Source organism: Giraffa tippelskirchi, chromosome 7, assembly GCF_054371585.1.
Source record: "Giraffa tippelskirchi isolate mGirTip1 chromosome 7, T2T-mGirTip1v1.2.pri, whole genome shotgun sequence".
NCBI classification, from domain to species: Eukaryota; Metazoa; Chordata; class Mammalia; order Artiodactyla; family Giraffidae; genus Giraffa; species Giraffa tippelskirchi.
The window spans coordinates 15,249,593-15,255,592 of NC_137281.1; positions in this window are offsets into that span (position 1 = coordinate 15,249,593).

Genomic DNA, 6,000 nt, shown 5'->3' on the forward strand with positions numbered 1-6,000 from the left:
GATATTGAATATAGTTCCCTGTGTTACACAGTAGGACCTTGTTTTTTACAGGATTACATTTTTTACACAACAACAAAAATCCTCAAACCTCCTTATCTGACTGTACCTTTCACAAAAGCCATTCTCTATATATCTGCCAAAAAATAAAATTTTAAAGAAACTGGGAATCATTACTAATAATAAGATACCAAAATCAGAAATGTATTTTCTTTTAAAAGAAAAAACGTCCAAAGTAACTTGCTGTGACTTTCACAGCAACTTCTCAAATTAAGCAAGGTTTTATGAAACCTAAGAACTTGTTAGGACAACCAAAACTAAAAATTTTTGTTATCAATAACAACAACAACATCCCAAAGCTACTTATTAGAAGATATCCCACTAAATAATACAACTAGCAAGAATAGGATTGTTTAAAGGTTGAGGCGCTACATACACAGAGTACTAACACATTCTTAATTAGGAATTTATTTTATTTAATAAACCTGAACCCGTCGGCTAACCCCCCGACTCCCCCACCCCATCTCCCCAACCCCCGCCCCCACCAACCCCCACCCTGACGGAGGGCGTTCTGCAAGAGACACCTGCGGAAAAACAAAAGGGTGCTTTACCCAAGTGGGCTGAAAATCTCCCGATTTTACTTTTAATCCCGAGTCCCTGCGAGCTGGAAGCTAGGAAACCACGTGGATCTGTCCAAAGGGCTTGGGCGCCCGCCAACTACAGTTTGAAACGGGAAGGGCTTGGACATAGCTCGGAATTTACCACTACGTGGTAAATAGTGTTCCGAGGCAGAGTCCCCAGTTCCCCCGTGAGAGCTGACTTCCCAGGAGGACCCTGAGGAGGTTCCCCCTGCCCGCCAGCCTCCTTCCTCCCACATTCTGTAGCCTCTTGCCAGGATAACCTACAGCTTCCAACTCACGGTTTAGCGCAGTCAGCCCCGATTGGCCCTGCTCTCGTCTGGGCATCTTGTGAGGGAGGGCTTCAGGGAACGGTAGCCAATGGGGAACACGATCAACTGTTATTGCTTGGACACGGTTTCCAGGCAACACAAAGGCTGCAAGAAAGCAGGTACCTTCAAGTATAGACAGCGCTCTTAGTCAACGGAAGTGTAAGGGAGGGGAGGTTTCGCTGACACTGTTCGACTCCGTGCCCCTCCGTGGACGGCAGGCAGCCTTGCAGTACTCCTTTCCCAATTGTGAATCAGTCGGTTGTTCCATGCCCAGTTTTAACGGTTGCTTCTTGATCCGCATTCAGGTTTCTCAGGAGACAGATAAGATGGTCTGGTATACTCATCTCTTTAAGAATTTTCCAGTTTGTTGTAAGCCACACAGTCAAAGGCTTTAGCATAGTCAATGAAGCAGATGTTTTTCTGGAATTCCCTTGCTTTCTCTATGATCCAGTGAATTTTGGCAATTTGATCTCTGGGTCCTCTGCCTTTCCTAAACCCAGCTTGTACTCTGGAAGTTCTCCAGTTCATGTACTGCTGAAGCCTAGCTTGGAGGATTTTGAGCTTTACCTTCCTAGCATGTGAAATGAGCACAATTGTACCATAGTTTGAACATTCTTTGGCATTGCCCTACTTTGGGATTGGAATGAAAACTGACCTTTTCCAGTCCTGTGGCCACTGCTGAGTTTTCCAAATTTGCTGACATGTTGAGTGTAGAACTTTAACAGCAACAGCTTTTAGGATTTTAAATAGTTCCGCTGGAATTCCATCTAGCTTTGTTCATAGTAATGCTTCCTAAGGCCTACTTGACTTCACACTCCAGGATGTCTGGCTCCAGGTGAGTGACCACACCATCGTGGCAACCTGGGTCACTAAGACCATTTTTGTATAGTTCTGTGTATCCTTGACACCTCTTCTTAACGTTTTCTGCTTCTGTTAGGTCCATACCATTTCTGTCCTTTATTGTGCCCATCCTTGCATGAAATGTTCCCTTGGTATCTCCAACTTTCTTAAACAGACCTCTAGTCTTTCTCATTCTATCGTTTCCCTCTATTTCTTTGCATTGTTCACATAAGAAGGCTTTCTTATCTCTCCTTGCTATTCTCTGGAACTCTACATTCAGTTGGATATATCTTTCCCTTTCTCCTTTGCCTTTGGCTTCTCTTCTTTTCTCAGCTATTTGAAAGGCCTCCTCAGACAACCACTCTGCCTTCCTTCTTGCATTTTTCCTTTGGGATGGTATGCGCCTACAAACATTAGCAAAAGGTGTTTTGTGGATCTCTGCACCAGAATTCTTGTGCTGGGCACCCAAGTCTGACTTCACAGTCAACCTTTTGCACTGTTGGCTGCTTCTTCTCTGAAATTTACATTTGACGCTGGAGACCCTCCAGTGTTTTCCAAGTGCTAAGACCCTGTTAACAGGAGACTTGATTTTGCATACAGCTGGTCTCATCAATGGGCTAATAAATCAGAAGTAATAAAATGAAGAAAAGGACAGTGGAGATATTAATGCGAGAAATCAAAAAGACACTTTCAGTGAAGGGCCCCTTTGCAAAACCGAACCCAGGGGCAGGTTGCACATTTTTAACCAGCAAATTACTATTGAGCGGGCTGGCACCAGACACTGCATTTAATTCAAGCAACAGCCATTTCGATGTTCCTCAGTTCACCTCAGGTCTGAGCACAACGCTGCATTTACAGGCAACAACAACCGACTGGTTTCATTTCAGTAAACTCCTCTTTGTGTGGGTATTTAAAATTTTTCATTTCAAAGTGGATGTTGGCCTTTCTGCATTTTTTTTTTTTTTGGCCTCCCCAGAGAACCATGAGGCCCCTTGACTTTAGTCCCTACCCAATGAGTATAGAACCCAATTCTAGACTGTTCCCCAAATAATATTATTATAGTATAGTATTATGCAGAAAATAGGCATTAAAAACCTTGCCATTCTTCAGAACAGAACCCCACACCAGAAGCTGGGGAAAACAGGATTTTAACTAGAATGTGTTTTTCTTCTATTTTAATCCAAACATTCTATCTCCTTTACAACTGTTGGGTAGAGTTTCAAAATCAATCAATAAACTTCCTTAAGTTTATCCTTATGTACAGTACCCCTTATGTACATCTTCCCTGGTGGCTCAGACGGTAAAGAATCCTCCTGCAATGCAGGAGACCCTGGTTCAATCCTTGGGTCAGGAAGATCCCCTAGAGAAGGAAATGGAAACCCATTCCAGTATCTTGCCTGGAGAATCCCATGGACAGAGGAGCCTGGCAGGCTACAGTCCACAGGGTTGCAAAGAGTCAGACACCACTGAGTGACTAACGCTTTCACTTTCTTTCACTTCACAGTGCCCCTTCCACATATGTAAGATCAAATGCAGGCCACATCCCTCCTAGTGACAAGGACTGGGAGACCCACATCCCAGTTTATCCACCTCAGTGCCTTCCAAGGTGCTAAAACCAAACTGCTCACCCCAGAAAACAGATGCCTCAAGAAGTAACAGTGACCCAACAATTCCTCTTTTAGGTATATCCTCAAGAGAAATGAAAACATATATCCACAATTCATGTGCAAGATTTTGTGGACATATGTTTTGTCTGGTCTGCAGGAGGCCTGGTGGGAGGTACCAATGGACAGTAAATGACTGGGAAGGGCAGGGCCTCTCAACAACAAATGAGCCAATTGGAGGCCTGGGTGGCTAGGCATCTGCTGTGAGTGACCCAAGAAAGAAAGAAAGTGAAAGTGAAGTTGCGTCCAACTCTTCAAGACCCCATAGACTGTAGCCTACCAGGCTCCTCTGTCCATGAAATTTTCCAGGCAAGAGTACTGGACTGGGTTGCCATTTCCTTCTCCAGGGGATCTTCCCGACCCAGGGATCGAACCCAGGTCTCTTGCATTGCAGGCACACGCTTTACCATCTGGGCCACAAGGGAAACCCAAGCTAGTGGTAAAGAATCCACTTGCCAACGCAGGAGAGGAGAGTTCGATTCTTGAGGGTTTGATCCTTGAGTCGGGAAGATTCCCCTGGGGAAGGAAATGGCAACCTACTCCAATATTCTTGCATGGAGAATCCCATGATCAGTGGAGCCTAGTGGTCTACGGTCCATAGGGTCGCAAAGAAGCGGACATGACTGAAGCAACTGAGCACAAGGTAGAGGTGTAACTATTTTTTTCCCAGATGGATAAACAATTGTCCAAACACCATTTACTAGAGTCACCTTTTCCCTCTCTTTTCCATGTTTGTTAATGTTCCAATACCACTGTCAAGGTCTGCAGACAATCTGACTTCTGGTAGGGCAAGTCCTTCCATTATATAAAATCTTCCAAAATTTTTCTGGCTCTTCAGGACGATTTTGTCTTCCAAATGAGTATCAGAATGAGCTAGTCAAATTCCATTGAAGAAATGATGCTGGGATTCTGATTGAACTGGCCTAGAATTTATAGATTATTTTAGAAAGGACAGACACTTTCAACATTAAATCCACCTATAAGGAACTATAGTATGTTTCCTTTCATTCAGACCTTTTATATCCTTGAGTAAAATCTTATACTTTCATTCAAATAGATCTTCCGTAATTGTTTTTAAAGACCTATTCTGAAGCTGTATTCTAAGACCTAATCTCAGACCTATTCTAAGTTTTTATTTAGCTTTATAATGATTTATATTGTGATTATTTATTACATTTTCTAAGTAATTGTTACTTGTGTGTACCTTTTTTAGTGTTGGTCTTATTTGTTTTTGTTTTTTTAATGATGCATACTTGATTTTCCCATGGAAAGAGGAGCCTGGAGGGCTACAGTCCACGGGGTTGCAAAAGAGTCAGACACAACTGAGCGACTGAGCAGGCACATATAGGTGATTTACAATGTCATGTTTCAAGTGTACAGCACAGTGACTCAGTTATAAATATATATTTGTATTATATATATTCTTTCTCAGATTCTTTTCCCTTATAGGTCATTACAAAAGAGTATATTCCCTGTGCTATACAGTAGGTCCTTCTTGACTATCTACTTTATATAGTGTGTATACGTTAATACAACAGGCTGGTTCCAAATCAGGAAAGGAGTACATCAAGGCTGTATATTGTCACCCTGCTTATTTAACTAATATGCAGAGTACATCATGAGAAATACCAGGCTGGATGAAGCACAAGCTGCAATCAAGATTGCTGGGAGAAATAGCAATAACCTCAGATACGCAGATGACGCTACACTTATGGCAGAAAGCAAAGAAGAACTAAAGATCCTCTTGATGAAAGTGAAAGAGGAGCGTGAAAAAGTTGGCTTAAAACTCAACATTCAAAAAACTAAGATCCGCCATGAAATTAAAAGATGCTTGCTCATTGGAAAAAAAGCTTTGACCAACCTAGACAGCATGTTAAAAAGCAGAGACATTATTTTACCAACAAAGGTCTGTCTAGTCAAAGCTATGTTTTTCCAGTAGTCATGTATGGATGTGAGAGTTGGACTATAAAGAAAGCTGAGTGCTGAAGAATTGATGCTTTTGAACTATAGTGTTGGAGAAGACTCTTGAGAGTCCCTTGGACTGCAAGAAGATCCAACCTGTCAATCCTAAAGGAAATTAGTCCTGAATATGCATCGGAAGGACTGATGCTGAAGCTGAAACTCCAATATTTTGGCCACCTGATGCAAAGAACCAACTCATTGGAAAAGACCTTGATTCTGGGAAAGATTGAAGGCGGGAGGTGAAGGGGATGACAGAGAATGAGATGGTTGGATGGCATCACTGACGCAATGGACATGAGTTTGAGTAGGCTCCAGGAGTTGGTGATGGACAGGGAAGCCTGGCGTGCTGAAGTCCATGGGGTTACAAAGAGTCGGACATGACTGAGTGACTGAACTGAAGTGACATGTTAATGATCTTACTTAAGAGTATAAAACATTTATAGAATAGGTAGTTTTATTTTGTGTACATAAATTATACATATTGTTTTATACCTGGTTTGATTAAATTATCTCTTGGGAATTTTCCCATCTTGATACACAAAAATATTACAGATATTTCTGGTTTTGTTTTAAGGCTCATATGTTTCA